The sequence below is a fragment of the Moschus berezovskii genome, chromosome 2 (assembly GCF_049115385.1).
Source record: "Moschus berezovskii isolate FMDL1 chromosome 2, NW_MosBer_1.0, whole genome shotgun sequence".
Lineage (NCBI taxonomy): Eukaryota > Metazoa > Chordata > Mammalia > Artiodactyla > Moschidae > Moschus > Moschus berezovskii.
In genome coordinates, this window is record NC_142461.1 from 79047666 (window position 1) to 79065983 (window position 18318).

General features: G+C 42.0%; 1 protein-coding gene across 7 annotated transcripts in view; it reads left to right on the forward strand.

Moving 5' to 3' along the window:
• The first annotated feature begins 4865 nt into the window (after window positions 1–4865).
• Window positions 4866–18318, forward strand: part of SPOPL (speckle type BTB/POZ protein like) — a 56296-nt gene continuing 42843 nt past the window's right edge. For 3 of the 7 annotated variants that reach the window (XM_055397281.2, XM_088829158.1, XM_088829163.1), the window contains exon 1: window positions 4884–5003. The gene's annotated coding sequence lies outside the window, so the exon portion shown is untranslated. Of the gene's footprint in view, window positions 5004–5026; window positions 5144–5420; window positions 5524–14367; window positions 14492–18318 lie in introns of those variants that run through there. The other 4 variants (XM_055397283.2, XM_055397287.2, XM_055397285.2 and 1 more) reach the window with 4 other exon arrangements.

Here is an 18318-nt window from a genome sequence, read left to right on the forward strand (position 1 = left end):
GCCTAGAGCGATGCTCTAGGGGCCTTGGATTATCCTGTAGAAGAGATCATTTTTGTTGTTTTCTCACATTACATTGTGAATGGAGGACTTCCAAGTAGGGTAACCAAGATTTTTCCAAGACAATGTATTGTGTAGGTAGAGGTATCGCTGTCTCACTCATTGAGCATTATGGATCCGGAATCTAGGGATTATTGGTGGTTTAAGAACCTCAAAATGTTTCAAACTTGGTTAAATTTAATATTCAGTTAAATTTCTAGAAAATGTAACAGTATGCCAACTAATAAACTGCTGCAACTCAACTTTTACTCTCCACATGGTGATAAAACAACAAAAATCCTTTCTCCTACAGTAGACAGAGTATGCAAAGAACCAAAGCATTAAATACATGAATGTGTCTGAAACAAGGGAACATCTCAAAATATTTGACATATCATAGCTGAGGACATGAAAATAAAAAATGTCAAGGAAGGACTTAAAAGACATAAAAGAACCTGTTCTCAAGAGTTCCGGGGCCTAGTCTCAGTTTTCTTGGAGTGATTTTTAAGTGTAAGTACATTTTTGGGGGGCATCACTACACAAGAGTTGTAAGTATAATGCTAGAGTTCTTAGGTTTTTAGATCCTTAAAAAGTGAATATTATATAATGTAAAAGTACTACAAAACTAGGAATTTATATGAAAAGCCAGCGATAAGAAAGAAATGGAGACAAAGGGGGAAAAAATGAGATTACATGTAATTGACAGGCTATTCAACAAAGGTTTTAGTGTCTTCCTCCAGATAAAAGGCCTAATATCAACAACAGTGAAAGATAATTACCAAAAGGGTTTTTCTTTTCTTTCCACCTAAATTCCAAAAACTAAATGTTAAGTGTCTGATCACAAGTGTTAGTTTGTGAAAAGTAAGACCAGAGTCGGAGAAGGCAATGGCAAGCCACTCCAGTATTCTTGCCTAGAAAATCCCATGGATGGAGGAGCCTGGTAGGCTGCAGTCCATGGGGTCGCTAAGGGTCGGACACGACTGAGCGACTTCACTTTCACTTTTCACTTTCACACATTGGAGAAGGAAATGGCAACCCACTCCAGTGTTCTTGCCTGGAGAATCCCAGGGACGGGGGAGCCTGGTGGGTTTCCGTCTATGGGGTTGCACAGAGTCGGACACGACTGAAGTGACTTAGCAGCAGCAGCAGCAAGACCAGAGTGTTTCCCCTGAAAAAATTTAAGATAGGAGGGGATATGGTTAGCAGAAGACAGCTCACTAGAAGAGAAGCATTTGGTGAACCACATTAGTAGGGTAAGGGTATGAGGCACAATGTCCAGGGGAGTTCAGGGAGCATGTCACTTAGGATTCATGAAGGATACTGTTTGCTAATAAGCACATCGTTACTTCTGTTTTATCTCTAAACAGAACGAAATACTGGATTTATGAATTCTATAGGTTTTGCCAGTTAGAATTGGAAAATGGTAGTACAAAACAGGGTGGTAGTATGGAAGACCCTGGTAAGTCGGTTATGCCATGAAATGGAAAGAACTGTGATGTTTAATTTAGAAAAGAGGTGTAAGATGCCGCAGTCACTAAAACATCAAAGTGGAGAGCATGGATAGCTTTTCAGACAGAGTCTCATTGGGCTGAGTCAAGCAGATTCAAAACCTGGTCCTCCTCTGTGTGCATTAAGCTTAGAGAATGAACAGCTCTTCTGATCTGTGCTAACCGCCAACCTACTATCTGCAATAAGAGTTTCCAAATCAGCCACATCCACTGAGAATCTGACTGGTTTCCTAAAGAAAACTAACAGTGAGCAGCAAAATCAGTTATCATAAAGTTTCTTGGCATCTAAGGTGTTGGATGATCATGACGGCTAATGCCTTAGGCAATGCAAACTTGATACAGGACTGGAAGCTCACTATGCTCTATACCAGTGATAAAAAGTGAAAAGTGAAGTCGCTCAGTCGTGTCCGACTCTTTGCAACCCCAGGGACTGTGGCCCACCAGGCTCCTCCGTCCATGGGATTCTCCAGGCAACAATACTGGAGTGGGTTGACATTTCCTTCTCCAGGGGATCTTCCCGACCCAGGGATCGAACCCAGGTCTCCTGCATTGCAGGCAGAGGCTTTAACCTCTGAGCTACCAGGGAAGCCCTATGATAAAGCTGTTACTTATTTCACAATTTTTAAAAGTCACTTATGGCAGCACTAAACTAAAACCTCTTTTAATAATCTAGTTTTCCAATAGGTATCCAACAAATAGGAAATCAAATCAAGAAAGGAAGTTCTATAGGGGATTGGTAATTAATCTTTCATCTATGATGATCACAGAGTCATCTTTTACTCTGCCAAACTTTTCTTTTTTGTGGGGTGGGCATGCCCCAAGACTTGTGGGATCATAGTTCCCTCCCTCAAGGATGGAACCTAGGCCCTCCACAGTGAGAGCAAGGTGTCCTAACCCCTGGATTATCAGGGAATTCCCAATCACATTTTTATGAGCGTTAGTTACAAGCCATATTCAGTTCAGTTCAGTCGCTCAGTCATGTCAGACTCTTTGCGACCCCATGGACTGAAGCACGCCAGACCTCCTTGTCCATCATCAACTCCCGGACTTTACTCAAACTCATGTCCACTGAGTCAGTGATGCCATCCAACCATCTTATCCTCTGTCGTCCCCTTCTCCTCCTGCCTTTGATTAATCTTTCCCAACATCAGGATCTTTTCAAATAAGTCAGTTCTTCATAACAGGTGGCCAAAGTATTGAAGTTTCAGCTTCAACATCAGTCCTTCCAATGAACACCCAGGACTGATCTGCTTTAGGATGGACTGGTTGTATCTCCTTGCAGTCCATGGGACTCTCAAGAGTCTTCTCCAACACCAGAGGTCAAAAGCATCAATTCTTCAGTGCTCAGATTTCTTTATGGTCCCAATCTCACATCCATACATGACTACTGGAAAAACCTTAGCCTTGACTAGACCGTAACTTTCTTGGCAAAGTAATGTCTCTGCTTTTTAATATGCTGTCTAGGTTGGTCATAACTTTCCTTCCAAGGATTAAGTGTCTTTTAATTTCATGGATGCAGTCACCATCTGCAGTGGTTGTGGAGCCCCTCGAAAAAATAAAGTCAGCCACTGTTTCCCCATCTGTTTGCCATGAAGCGATGGGACCGGATGCCATGATCTTAGTTTTCTGATTGTTGAGCTTCAAGCCAACTTTTCCACTCTCCTCTTTCACTTCAATCAAGCAGCTCTTTAGTTCTTCTTCACTTTCTGCCATAAGGGTGGTGTCATCTCTTACTATTTACTGTTATTTTATCAGGGGATAAATTCACCACATACTGGCAGAAAAAGAATGATATATCCTAATACTGCAAAGAGAGCAAGCCTAGGGGAAAGACTATAATAATACCCTGAGGAGCAATTTGACATCCTGTGGGGGGAAGTATATTGAACCATTCCCCAACTAGAATTCAGTCAAGTATGAGAGCCACCAATACCACTCATTTCTTAACTCACAATTGGAAATCTACTAAAGGATTTAGTGCAGTTCAATTCCTTGAACATATTACATTTATTAGCGCATAGTGGTCAATTAAAGAAAGTGCATGAGTGATAAGAGGTTGACACAGCTAAAAGGCCTGGGCAAAAATTACATGTAATTTGTACTGTTTCTGTCACATAACCATAAAGTTAACACACACCCACAATGAGTACAGCAAATAACAGTATCTGGTTTTGTTCACGTTTGGAGAACATGAAATTCTGCACTAATATTTCCTCTCCCTACAGTCCCCAATACATCAATGCTCATTTTCACTTCTATTTTTTAACTCTGCCTAGGGCAACTTTGAGACCTGATTATGTTGATCTTATCTCCTTTCTGAAAATCTGGCTGAAGCTGTTTGTATTCCACGCACGCTTTTTTTGTGTTAAATACATAAGATTACATTCTCTGAACTCCATGAGGCAGTCACCTCATTAAGACATTTGCTTAGCTACAGCTCTGTTTACCAACGTCCAGTGTCTGGACGCCTCCTGCTCTGCTCTGCTTCTCAAGCACCGTTCAGCCGCCCCTGGGCGGACCCCTCCCTTACTAAGCCTGATAGTTACGGCCCATCTCCGCCAGCGGAAAACGCTTTCACCGTGGCACAACATTTGCCTACCAGACTGTTGTCTTTATCCCTATTAAGAGACTGTATACTGCTGTTTTGTTGTTGCTGTTTTTCCCTTTTGGCCGCGCTGAGTGGCTTGCGGGAACTTGGTTCTCCACCAGGGATGGAACCCGCGCCCCCTGCATTGGAAGCGCAGAGTCTTAACTACTGGTCCGCCAGGGAAGTCTATACTGCTGTTTCTGTTTTAGGAAGTCATATAGTTCTGAGCTCACAGGAAGCGATCGGTACAAATTGTATCTTGGCTTTCCAGCCTGGTACAGCCCTAAGAAAACCGTGCGCAGAAAACAGCAGCCGCCTCTCACACTAACCCTAGGTCAATTAGATAAGCTGTTAGAGGGGATCAGGGAGTTTTGTAGGAAAGTTTTATGCTGCACTGAAGCGGGGGAGCGCCTACCAGGCGAGGCGAGGCCCGGGAGGTGGAGCCCGGCGGGCCGGGAGCCCGGGCCTGGCGCAAGCGGCGCCGGCTACATTCAAACCCCGGCGGCGGATCCGGCCGGGCCGGAAGTGCTCGGCGCAGGCGAGAGGAGGGGGGACGGCCGCGCGAGCCGCCGCCGCGCGCACGCGCCCTCGCGCGCCGGGGCCGGGGCTGGAGTCGCCGCTCGGAAGCCGGGGCCCGCACGGGCCCGGAGCGGGGGCGCTGCGCGGGGGCGGGAGCGGCGGAGGCGGCCGCCCCTGGCGGCGGGTTTGTTTACCCCCGGGAAGAAGTTTAGGAGCGGGAGACCGGGGAGGAGGGCGGGCTGGGGAGGAGGGATGCGGCTCGGCGGAGGCGGCCGCCACAGGGACTCGCCGCCATCACCTCGGCCAGAGAGGAGCCGCCGCCGGGACTGCCCGCCGCTGCCCCTCGCGTCCGGGTAGGTGCCTTCCCCCGCCGCGCCCCGGCCGCAGCCGCGGTCGCCGCTCCCCGCTTCCCTGGGACTCACCTGCAGTGGAACCCACGGCCTCCCCCGCGTCGCGGCACCCCCTCCTCCGCGGCCCAGGACCCCGCTCTGAGGTGCGCCCCCCGGCCCTCCCCGACTCTCGGGTGTTACTTCCCCAGGAGTCGGCCCCTCCCCCACTGACTCCCTGCTTCCTTCCACCGGGGTCCCCCGCCTTCCTCCGCAAGCCTGGCCCCTTGCCTTTCCCAGTCTCCCCGCTTTATAAACTAGACCTCCGGCCCGCCCTTTAATACCTTGTCTATTTTCCCACCCTGAGTCCTGCCTAGAGCGAGGAACAGCCCCCCACCCCCGCGTTCACGTCCATACCTCCTTATCCCCAGAGTATACACTCGAAAGTATCTCCGTTACCCCGTTTCACGATGAATTCTCAGCTCTCCAGCCGGACCACTCGGTGCCTCCACCCTGGTGGCCCTGCTCTCAACCTCCCTACCCCCAGGTACACATTGCTCTCTCATAATTCTCCCTCACCAGGTACATCAAACGGACTCTGCGGTTCAGGGTCCACGACGTTGTGACTTACCATCTTTCTGCTCCCTCTGCCATCCTTTCCCCTCACTCCTCTTGAATCTGTGTATTTGTGTAACTGAATTACAAAAGGGCAAGAGGATGGGCAGGATTTTCTCCTTCAAAGCAGTAGATCGAGTAGAAATAGGATTAACCTTCTGCTTCTCCCAACTTTTGGCATCTTTCTCTGTGAATAGTGTCATTCACAGCCAGACTTCTGAAGCTTCTGGTGCTTTGTATTTGAAAGACTCCTAGGCCTATATTATTTCAATACTCATCTTCCCAGTTTTTCCATAAAACTAATGAACCTCCTGTTTCTTAGACTGGAAATTTAACTAATAAAAAAATTCATACTTTGAAACATTACATCTCTTCTGTCATAGTGGGGAAGGTGGACTATTTCAAATTATCATCCTACTATTCTTGAGATAAATGGTGCCCAGTAGTTAAGAGCTCAGACTGTAACTGAACTGTCAGAATCTAAATCCCTGCCTTTCCATCTACCATATCTGGCCTTGAGCAAGTTATTTAATCTCACTGTGCCTCATATTCTTACAGCTGTAGAATGTGGATAGGAGTGTACTTCATAAAATGGTGGTGGTAATTGCATAACTTAATTCAGGTAAGATACAACAGTGCCTGATAAGAGCTCAGTAAGTGTCCTTTATCATCATCTCTTAGCTTGATTTGGCTATTGGTATGTTAATTTTGAGAGAGGAAGTGGAGGGAAGGAAAGCTGTCTTTTGCTTTTTTTATTTTAACAGCTTTTTTGATGTAGCTATGATTCATATTTTGTTACTGTATAAAGTAGTTCCTTCTGGTGTGAAAAGTACAGTTTAGCTCCTTATTTTCAGGTAAGTTACCAGGCTATATACGTTGTGTCATTTTCAGGTATCTATTTGGAAATTTAAAATTATCTTTGTTTTGGGAGTAACTGAAATTGAATTGTGTAGCATATTTATCATAGGGGAAAATGAGGGTTTTACTGAGGAAAATTGTAGTACTACAATTAAATACTCAAAACTGTTAAGATACTTCATACCTGCTTGTCCTTTGTGTTGAATTGCTAGTAGGGATAGAGCTTTGGCTTCATTCAGAAGACTCATTGCTTTTCTCTTATTGACGGGTTTTATTCACATGACTGTGTCTTAATGTTCCCCAAGTTTTACTCTTTAAAATCCTGACTAATTTTGTCATATTTGCTCGCTTCCTGTGCATTGTTTTCTTGATACTTTTTTTTAAACAACTCACTTTTTTAAAAAGTCCAAATAAGTTCTGTTAACTTAATGTTGTTATAAGTAGTAAAAGTTTGGGATCACAGTTTGCTGTCCTAATTAACACATAAAAACATGTGCATATGGAACTTTCAAATATTTTGCCTGTGTGTAGCTTAAAATCTTTTTTTTTTGTATCACCAATGGAATGTTCTTTAAACTTTGGGTGACACTGCCTCTGCCCCTTATGCTATTCCCTGACCTAGAATAACCTTTGCTCTTTCCCCTGCATATCCACATTCTACCTATCTTCCACCTCTTACTGTTTCCACATAGTTCCTGCCAACATTGGTTTCTATTTCTTGACTTTCCTACTGTCTGTATTCTGCATTTTTGGCTTTAAATAATATAGACTCCCCCAGTTCAAGAAAAATTAATCCGGTAGAATCATGCTTTTAAAGTTTGTAGAAACTTTAAAGGGAGTGAAATGAAATTGACAATTAGCAGCTACTTTGTGCTAAGCACTATTCCTTTGGTTTTGAAAAGAACCATTCTTTCCAAAATATTTAATGAGCACCTGCATCATGCCAGACTTTGGGGAATACACAAGAGCAGCCCTTTTCAGCAGGAGTTCCAGTAAATATCAGGCCCTATTGCTCTAAAGCATCCGAAGGATGTAATAAATTAACTACTCTGCTATGCACCTAGATTGGTGCTAGCTCTGCCCTATACTTGAGAAAGAGAGGACTGAGGAAATAGTCACTTAACTCAGTTTCTATAGGACTTAAGTCCTCTGAGAAAAGTTCTATTAGAGAATCATAATATAGACTTTTTTTTTTGTAATTTATATCTTAATGTATGTGTTTGGGTGAACTCCAGGAGTTGGTGATGGACAGGGAAGCCTGGCTTGCTGTGATTCATGGGGTCGCAAAGAGTCGGACACAACTGAGCGATTGAACTGAACTGATATCTTAATGTGGCACTGACAGACAGTAAGCAAGTAAGAAGATAAAATTATCTTCTAAGAACTCTAGTAAAATGTTAAAGATAATGATAATCACTGATACTTCTAAAACACTGGGCCAGCCGTTCTTTCAAATGATGTGTATATATTAACTTGTTTAAACCTCTCAACAATACCCCTTTGAAGAGCCTTTATTATATCTCCATTTCACAAATAAGGAACCTGAGAATCAGATTACTTCCACAAAATCACGCAGCTAAGTAAGCAGTGGAGCCAGGTCATCTGGTTGTAGTCTATTATCCTTTGTTGCCTCTCAGACCTTCCAGTCTTCCAATTTTTCATTGGTAACTTTAAACAAGATTTTTCACCTTTCTGGGGAAAAAAATTTTTGTAAAATCTCAGCGGTGGGGTTTACCTGTCTTTTGTAATTAATCCTAGGGGTAGTGGGAAGCCATTGGAGAATGTCAAACAGCTGAATAAGTTGTTTAAATTTTTGCTTTAAAACCATCACTTGGCCGCTCTGTTGAGGACAGATTGGAGACAAGCAAGAGTAAAAGCAAGGAGACCAGTTAGGCCAGTGCTTCTCAAACTTATCTGTGGTGAAGGACCTGTTTTGTTTTACGTTATAGTTTGTGTGATACTTTGGTAACGTACAATAAAATGGATATTGTGGCAGTGTCTATCAAATTTCTCTAAAAATTTCTGAGTGCCCTCTGTTGCTATATGTACCTTGTCTCACACCAGTAACAAGAGTTTGTGGATCAGTATGGGTCCACTGATCACGCTTTGAGCAGAATTGAATTCAGCTATTTTTGTAATTTAGGCAAGAGATAATGAAATCTTGGTCCAGACTTGGCAGTGATAAAGTAGCTGAATTTGACAAATATTTGAGAAGTAAAGTTAATAGGATTTGGTGGTGGATTCGATTTGGAAGTCTAGGGAGAGGAGAAGGCTGATTTCCAGGGTTGGTGGCTATTGTGCCTGATATAGGGGAACACTGGGGGAGGGGAGAGCAGTTTTGTGTTAGTTTCTGGTAATAGGGGCCATACTAATTGTAATTCAGTGGGGAATAATCAGTATATAGCTGTTAATGGATGTCTTAATGTGGAAGGTGGGGGATGAGATTGCCTAAGCAGAAAGTACATAGAGAAGATAAAGGGATATGGTCCCTTACAACTCTTCAGTATTTAACGTTGAGAAAAAGAAATGGAGCAAAGGGGACTGAGAAGATATAAGCAGAGATTGAAGATTTTCCGTAGCATCACTGAAGCCAAGGCAATAGACCAAAAAAGGAGGGTGTGGCTAATCTGTGTTGATTGATGCTGAGAAATCAATTAAGTTGGAAATTAGAACACAGGGCTTCCCTGGTGGCTCAGTGGTAGAGAATCCACCTACCAATACGGAGATGCACGTTTGATCCGTGGGTCAGGAAGATCCCCTGGAGAAGGAAATGGTAACCCACTTCAGTACGCTTGCCTGGGAAATCCTATGGACACAGGAGCCTGGCGGGCTACAGTTCATGGGGTCACAAAAGCGTGAGACATGACCTAAGGACTTAAACAGCAACAAAGAGTACACATTGTATTTTATGGGCAAAAAATTTTATGTCTCAGTTATCTGTCCATAAACTATTTTGATTATGAATTTTGTTTTAATCTGCCAAAGCAACAATTACAGATTTAGGGTAAAATGTTTTCTATAACATGAACCATGTCTTCCTTCCTGAGCTCAGAGCCATGTTTCTGTTTATCACTATCTGGGTGTTCTGTAAGCATCTCAAACTCATTCATTCATTCATTTAGAATATATTCAAATAGAATATATTTTTTAAGTACTATTTATCAAGTATTAACTATTATTAGATTTTTTGGAATCCACTTAGACCTCAGAGTCTAGGGGCAATGGATAGTTAAAGGTTGTGTAGTGTGATTAGTGCTATCATGGCAGTTTATTCAGGTTGCCTTGTAAGCAGAGAGAAGGGGCCTTAGAGAAAGCTTTCAAAAGAAAAGTAGACCATTGGGCAGAGCATTTCGGAAGGACAAATGGAGAGATGGAAGGGGTAATGCAGGGGTGGAGGAGTTTATTTTGAAAGCTTGCAAAGGCAAGGGATTGTGGCTGTCATGTATAGGTGGTAGATTAGAGAGTTTGGCCATACCATTCAGAAGTTTGTCTCTTGAACTTGTACATCTTTCTATTTGCTGTTTTGAGTAATGTCATCACTACCTATTTAGCCATCAAACACGGAGATAGCTTCTGAATACCTTCAAAATTTAAAGATTTTCTTTGTTATTGTCCTAGCTGGTGTTCTGTTTTTGCTGGTTAGCTTTATATTTTAAAACCTATATTTATAGAATCATTAAGTAACTTAGAGTATAACTTGAATATTTTGGTTATGTTTTAGTGATTTTTTTTTTTTTTTGGATGGGAGAAATTTTTTTTTTTTTTTTTTTTGGATGGGAGAAATTTTATACATACAACTTTCTCTCAAATTTAGAGAATTAAAATTAAGGCCTTGGTATGGATTGCTAGGAGTTTCCTCCTATCCATCAGGTATGGTCAGTGATCATACTTTGGGTCTCAGTTTAATAATAGCAGTCCCCTGATACCGTAAATGCTATTTTAAATAGTCTAAATGGTCTGAGACTTAAAGTCTTACATCATAGTTCAGTTCAGTTCAGTCGCTCAGTCGTGTCCGACTCTCCGCGACCCCATGAATCACAGCACGCCAGGCCTCCCTGTCCATCACCAACTCCCGGAGTTCACTCAAACTCATGTCCACAGAGTCAGTGATACCATCCAGCCATCTCATTCTCGGTCGTCCCCTTCTCCTCCCGCCCCCAACCTTTCCCAGCATCAGAGTCTTATCCAGTGAGTCAGCTCGTCGCATGAGGTGGCCAAAGTATTGCAGTTTCAGCTTCAACATCTGTCCTTCGAATGAACACCCAGGATTGATCTCTAGAATGGACTGGTTGGATCTCCTTGCGGTACAAGGGACTCTCAAGAGTCTTCTCCAACACCACAGTTCAAAAGCATCAATTCTTCGGCGATCAGCCTTCTTCATAGTTCAACTCTCACATCCATACATGACCACGGGAAAAACCATAGCCTTGACTAGACGGACCTTGGTTGGCAAAGTAATGTCTCTGCTTTTTAATATACTACCAAGGTTGGTCATAACTTTCCTTCCAAGGAGTAAGCGTCTTTTAATTTCATGGCTGCAGTCAGCATCTGCAGTGATTTTGGAGCCCAAAAAAATAAAGTCTGACACTGTGTCCACTGTTTTTCCATCTATTTCCCATGAAGTGATGGGACCAGATGCCATGATCTTTGTTTTCTGAATGTTGAGCTTCAAGCCAACCTTTTCACTCTCCTCTTTCACTTTCATCAAGAGGCCTTTGAGTTCCTCTTTCTGCCATAAGGGTGGTATCATCTGCATATCTGATGTTATTGATATTTCTCCCGGCAGTCTTGATTCCAGCTTGTGCTTCTTCCAGCCCAGCGTTCCTCATGATGTACTCTGCATAGAAGTTAAATAAGCAGGGTGACAATATACAACCTTGATGTACTCCTTTCCTATTTGGAACCAGTCTGTTGTTCCGTGTCCAGTTCTGACTGTTGCTTCCTGACCTGCATACAGGTTTCTCAAGAGGCAGGTCAGGTGGTCTGGTATTCCCATGTCTTTCAGAATGTTCCACAGTTTATTGTGATCCACACAGTCAAAGGCTTTGGCATAGTCAATGAAGCAGAAATAGATGTTTTTCTGGAACTCTCTTGCTTTCTCCATGATGCAGCGGATGTTGGCAATTTCATCTCTGGTGCCTCTGCCTTTTCTAAAACCTGCTTGAATATATGGAAGTTCACGGTTCACATATTGCTAGGCAGTGTAGCATAGAAGTTAAAAGTGCATCCGGTCTGCTTTTTAATAGCTTTCTGACTTTAGGTAGGTTACTTAGCATTTCTGCCTCAGTTTTCTTATCTGTAAAATGGAAAGGTTAACCATATCTACCTTGTAAGAGTCGTTATAAGAACCAAATGAGTTTTATTTACATTTAGAGTAATGCTTTGGAGAAGGCAATGGCACCCCACTCCAGTATTCTTGCCTGGAAAATCCCATGGATGGTGGACCTGGTAGGCTGCAGTCCATGGGGTTACTAAGAGTCAGACACGACTGAGCGACTTCCCTTTCACTTTTCACTTTCATGCATTGGAGAAGGAAATGGCAACCCACTCCAGTGTTCTTGCCTGGAGAATCCCAGGGATGGGGGAGCCTGGTGGGCTTCCGTCTATCGGGTCACACAGAGTCGGACACAACTGAAGCGACTTAGCAGCAGCAGCAGAGTAATGCTTTCCACATAAACTGCTTTGTGTAAATGTTGGTTAATTAAAAACAGTTAAATAAATAAGTTTCTTAATCTAAGAATAAGGAGATGCTTAAAAGGAAGGGGAAAAGGATCTAATAGTTCATTGTTATTTTGTGCACACAATAGAGATTAAAAGTATTTTATTTGTCTTTGAAGGTCTAATATATTAGTAAGATTGCAGTCTTGACGATTTTGATACCTAAATTCATAGAAGTAATACCACTGTATAAAGGTTCAGTGAAATCCACTTTCCTTTCTGTTATGACATATTTAATCAGAATATTGATGTGCTGTGACGGATGTCTTAAAAATAACCTGTTACATACTTGTGATTCCTGTCAACCTCATAAGGAATTCATTCAGAAATATTTTTAAGAGTTTCAGTATTAAAGAACTGTATTTAAGACATCTGGCTTCTGCACTGTGAAATATATAGAGGAAAAGTTTTTATATATGAGGCAGTTTTTATTTATTTTAAAAGTTTTAATATGTACATGATTTTGTTTTTTCACCTTTTTTTTTTTTTTTTGGCCATACCAGGTGGCATGTGGTTCCTAGTTCCCGGACCAGGGATCAAACCCGTGCCCCCGCCCCCACCCCCAGCATTGGAAGCACAGTGCAGAGGTAACTCTGCACTGCCAGAGAAGTTTCTGTTGCTTCTTTTTTTTTAGGTTTATTTATTTATTTCTTTTTGGCTGCACTGGGTCTTCCTTCTTGAGCCGAGGCTTTCTCTCGTCGAGGGGGCTACACTTGTTTGCAGTGTACGGGCTTCTCACTGCAGTGGCTTTTCTTGTTGGGGAGCACAGGCTCTAGGTGCACGGGATTCAGTGGTTGCAGCACTTGGGGTTTTCCTGGACCGGGGATCAAATTCGTGTCCTGTGCATTGGCAGGTGGGATCTCATCGACTGGACCACCAGGGAAGTTCCTTGTTGCTTCATTTGAGATTTCAAATCTAGTCGTTTACCCTGATATAAAAATAAGCCCTTCCTTTGAGCTTCTTGATATTTCCCCTTTTCCCACTGTTGCCTTGTTTTTATTTCTTTTTGTTTTACACTCACATCATTCATTTATTCCATAAATTGACCAACTGTTAAATGCTGGGTTCTGTATTTCAGTAATAAATTGGAAATAGCCCTTGGCCTGGAAGACTCACTATTTGGGATTTATTAATACTGTTTAGTCATTGAGTGCATAGACACAGAACTGAAGACTTGATATATCTGCTCTTTCTGTTTCAGTCCTCATAACTTCCTGCTAGGATAGGTCATTACTTTTCAAATGTTGCCATTAAGTAAATGGCAGAGAAGAGTGCCCTTTTAGGTGGTGAAGATCTGAGTGTGGTCAAAGTAATGTGTAGAGGGAGAGCTTTGGTGTTAAAATTCTTTTCAGATTAGTGTCTTCTCCTAAAAAGATTTGACTGTTGCATTCTATTACCCTAATATAGCCTTCTTTGTTTTAATGTAAAAATGGTTTAGCATGAGGGAGGATTTTTTTTTAAGTGTTCTATCCCAGTTTTTTCATGGAGGAGACGTGGCACTGGGAATCAGATTGTGTTATAAATGTTCAGGCATCAAAGTTGCTTATTTAATTTTTTTTTATCCTCTTTATATATTCCATATATATGTGTTAATATACTGTATCGGTATATTAACCAATACAAAAAAAAAAACAAAGTTGCTTATTTATTATATATTGATTTGCTTTTCCAATTTTAGGTAGACTTTTATTGAACTGTAACATACATTCATGGACATGCACATAACATCGTACAGCAACAGCTTGTGTATGGCTTCTTAAATCAATTTTTATGTGATCCGTCCGTATAGTGTATAGGGTGGTAGCTTCTTCATTCTCATTCTATTGTATTCCATCCTGTTGTATGACTATGTATGTATAAATACTGTAATTTATCCCTTCTACTGTTGATGAACATCTCGTTGGTTTCCAGTTTTGAGTCACAATGCCTAATGCCCCTGTAGAATATTCTTGTACGTATCTTTTGCTGCACATGTGCACATAATTGCCATAGTAGAATTTTTGGACCATATGTGCTTTTGTTTCATTTCAGTTTATATTACCCAGTGTTTCCAAAGTGTCTTTTCAGTAGTGAATGAGAGTTCTATTTGTCCCACACACTCTGCAACATTTGCTTGATATTGTTTGATTTATTTAGCTGTTTTGGTGGGTGTAAAGTGGTATGGCTAGTTTTTCAAAATATACATGATTCCTTTCTTCAGGCATACTCACATACCCCTCCTGTGTGCACACCAAAGGAAAATGGAGACTTGTATATTTTCATAAAACTCATCAAATGATTCTGGTTGCCTTGTCAGTTGGTAAGATGCAGAATGTAAAACAAATGTAAGTATGATTTAAGGAAAATAATGCTGTCATGAAAATTGCAGCTTCACTGTATAGTTTACTGACTTTCTGATAAATGGTGCATTTCTGCCTAGCTGTTGCTAAACATGGGAAAGGTTTTAAGATTTTGCAAGCTGTCAAAAAGTTCTGTAGGCCCTTTTATTCAGTTCGTCTGTAGGATTGCCCTAAAGCTCTAATTATGCAATGCTGAAATGCACTTGTTTTTGACTGTCTACCCAGATTGTAGGTTGTGTTCATGCATTATTTTGTGAGGTTTTGCTACCCCTTAAGTAAAGGAAGTGCGGTCTACACAGCCAAGCTTACTCAATTTTCAGAACTTGAAAGTTGAGCAAATTTTGCCAAATGCCCACAGCTTGCTATGTTGTTTTAGACTTAATTTTCTGTTATATGTGAAATTTTTCTTGTGTCACAGAAGACAGTATTTTACTAGTATTTTTTTAATTATCAGATTGTATAGCAAATACCAAGAATGTGACAAATATTTTTACCTGTGTATCTTTTTGAGGCTTCAGTTCAGTTCAGTCGCTCAGTCGTGTCCGACTCTGCGACCCCATGAATCACAGCACGCCAAGCCTCCCTGTCCATCACCAACTCCCAGAGTTCACTCAAACTCATGTCCATCGAGTCGGTGATGCCATCTAGCCATTTCATTCTCTGTCGTCCCCTTCTCCTCCCGCCCCCAATCCCTCCCAGCATCAGAGTCTTTTCCAGTGAGTCAACTCTTCGCATGAGGTGGCCAAATTATTGGAGTTTCAGCTTTAGCATCAGTCCTCCCAATGAACACCCAGGACTGATCTCCTTTAGAATGGACTGGTTGGATCTCCTTGCAGTCCAAGGGACTCTCAAGAGTCTTCTCCAGCACCACAGTTCAAAAGCATCAGTTCTTCGGTGATCAGCTTTCTTCACAGTCCAACTCTCACATCCATACATGACCACTGGAAAAACCATAGCCTTGACTAGACGGACCTTTGTTGGCAAAGTAATGTCTCTGCTTTTTAATATACTGTCTAGGTTGGTCATAACTTTCTTTCCAAGGAGTAAGCGTGTTTTAATTTCATGGCTGCAATCAGCATCCACAGTGATTTTGTAGCCCCCCAAAATAAAGTCTGACACCGTTTCCACTGTTCCTCATCTATTTCCCATGAAGTGATGGGACCAGATGCCATGATCTTCGTTTTCTGAATGTTGAGCTTCAAGCCAACTTTTTCACTCTCCTCTTTCACTTTCATCAGGAGGCTCTTTAGTTCTTCTTTCTGCCATAAGGGTGGTGTCATCTACATATCTGAGGTTATTGATATTTCTCCCAGCAATCTTGATTCCAGCTTGTGCTTCTTCCAGACCAGCGTTCCTCATGATGTACTCTGCATAGAAGTTAAATAAGCAGGGTGACAATATACAACCTTGACGTACTCCTTTCCTGTTTGGAACCAGTCTGTTGTTCCATGTCCAGTTCTAACTGTTGCTTCCTGACCTGCATACAGGTTTCTCAAGAGGCAGGTCAGGTGGTCTGGTATTCCCATGTCGTTCAGAATGTTCCACAGTTTATTGTGATCCACACAGTCAAAGGCTTTGGCATAGTCAATGAAGCAGAAATAGATATTCTTCTGGAACTCTCTTGCTTTCTCCATGATCCAATGGATGTTGGCAATTTGATCTCTGGTGCCTCTGCCTTTTCTAAAACCTGCTTGAACATCTGGGAGTTCACGGTTCACATATTGCTGAAGCCTGGCTTGGAGAATTTTGATCATGACTTTACTAGCATATGAGATGAGTGCAATTGTGCAGTAGTTTGAGCATTCTTTGGCATTGCCTTTCTTTGGGATTGGAATGAAGACTGACCTTTTACAGTACTGTGGCCATGGCCTAGTTTTCCAGATTTGCTGGCATATTGAGTGCAGCACTTTCACAGCATCATCTTTCAGGATTTGAAATAGCTCAACTGGAATTCCATCACCTCCACTAGTTTTGTTCGTAGTGATGCTTTCTAAGGCCCACTTGACTTCACATTCCAAGATGTCTGGCCCTAGGTGAGCTTAGGGTGTGGTAAGTCTCTTCTCATTTCCCAGTGAATATAGATCATGTTAGAATCATATGTAGGGAAGCACCATTCCTGTAACTTTTGGAAATCATAATTAGTTGTTGATTTCTTCTGTTAAAACACTCATAGAGATTCATAACTGCAGATGAACTCATAGTTTTCCCTTTTTAACATTGTCTTATGCATTTGTAGAGCTAGTATTTTAATATCTGACCTTACTTCTTAACTGCTACAGCATACTGTTCCTGGGTAGTGCAGCTCTTGGATTAATACTGGTGCTCTACATATTCTTGAGTAGCTACTGATTTGCTAGTCATAAGAATCTTGAAATTATTAGCTTATCGTCAGAAGAGCTGAGATGGCATTCATGTAGTTAGTGTTCTCTTGAGGTATGCTGCTGCTGCTAAGTCGCTTCGGTCGTGTCCAACTCTGTTCAACCCCATAGATGTCAGCCCACCAGGCTCCCCCATCCCTGGGATTCTCCAGACAAGAACACTGGAGTGGGTTGCCATTTCCTTCTCCAATGCATGAAAGTGAAAAGTGAAAGTGAAGTCGCTCAGTTGTGTCCGACTCTTAGCGACCCCATGGACTGCAGCCTACAAGGCTTCTCTATCCATGGGATTTGCCAGGCAAGAGTACTGGAGTGGGTTGCCATTGCCTTCTCCCTCTTGATGTATAAGAACATCTATTTTGCAAAGCATTTCCTTGAGAGGTCAGAACTGGTAGGTAGATGGCAATAGCCTCCTTTTATTTAGTCTATGTTGACCATGTGTTATGTCATTTCAAAAACACTGAATTAAAACCCAGGGTCTCTTAACACATTGTTCTTCATGGATCAGCTTCATTTCTTTCTCTTTCAACTTCTTTCTCTTTGTCCGCCCACCTCCCTTTTTTTTTCCATCTTTTTTTCCTCTGTAAACTAAGCAGCTATGTGAAATGTTTTCCTTTAAGGAGGATTAAGCCATTTTAATGTTATAGACATGCAGGGTATAAAGATATAGACAATTTCTTTCCCCTAGATTTATATAATTTAAGAGTTCCCCAAAGTTGTAGTTCCTCATATCTTTCTCAAGGATGATGGTTTTTCCTAATTTTGTCTAGGTAAGTACTTGTTTATGTCTTCTGTCCCAGCATCTTGTCTGACTTAACATTTGTAATGTTTAATTTTTAATGAAATATTGTTGTTAACGACTGCTTTAAAATAAGCCTTAGTAGTTTGGTAGAATTTTTATTTCCAGCTGCTGCCATGGTGTGGTCTAGTGATAGGTAAGAGACGTGTAATAGGTCTGTCTTAACAGGTGGTAAAATTTTAAGTACTCTTCTCTTTCCCAAACCCATCTCAAGATACATTATAACCAGAGACAGTACCAGGGTGGGGCGCTCCATGATTAGAAGTGGGCTGGGACATTAATGATAAGGAGCAACTAATTCCTCTTGGTCTCAGGTGATGGTAAGAGATCTGATGCCTCTGCCTTCATCTCTTTGGGTACCAGCCTGTTGTTCCATGTTCATGCAGCTTGCAAGATTCATGAAATCAGAATGATGGCAGCAAGTGGTATCAGTGGAAAATTGTAGGTTATGTAAGCATAAGTCGTGATTGAGTGGTCCTAGCATAGCTCAGGACGTAAGCAGCAGTTTTTAGTAGAGCTTTGTGTGGTGGTGGAGGTTCTGTGACCCCCACATTCCATTATTGGCAGCCTTGGTCACGTGCATCTGTTGAGCACTGAAAATGAGTCTAGTACAACTGAGGAGCTGAATTTCTAGTTTA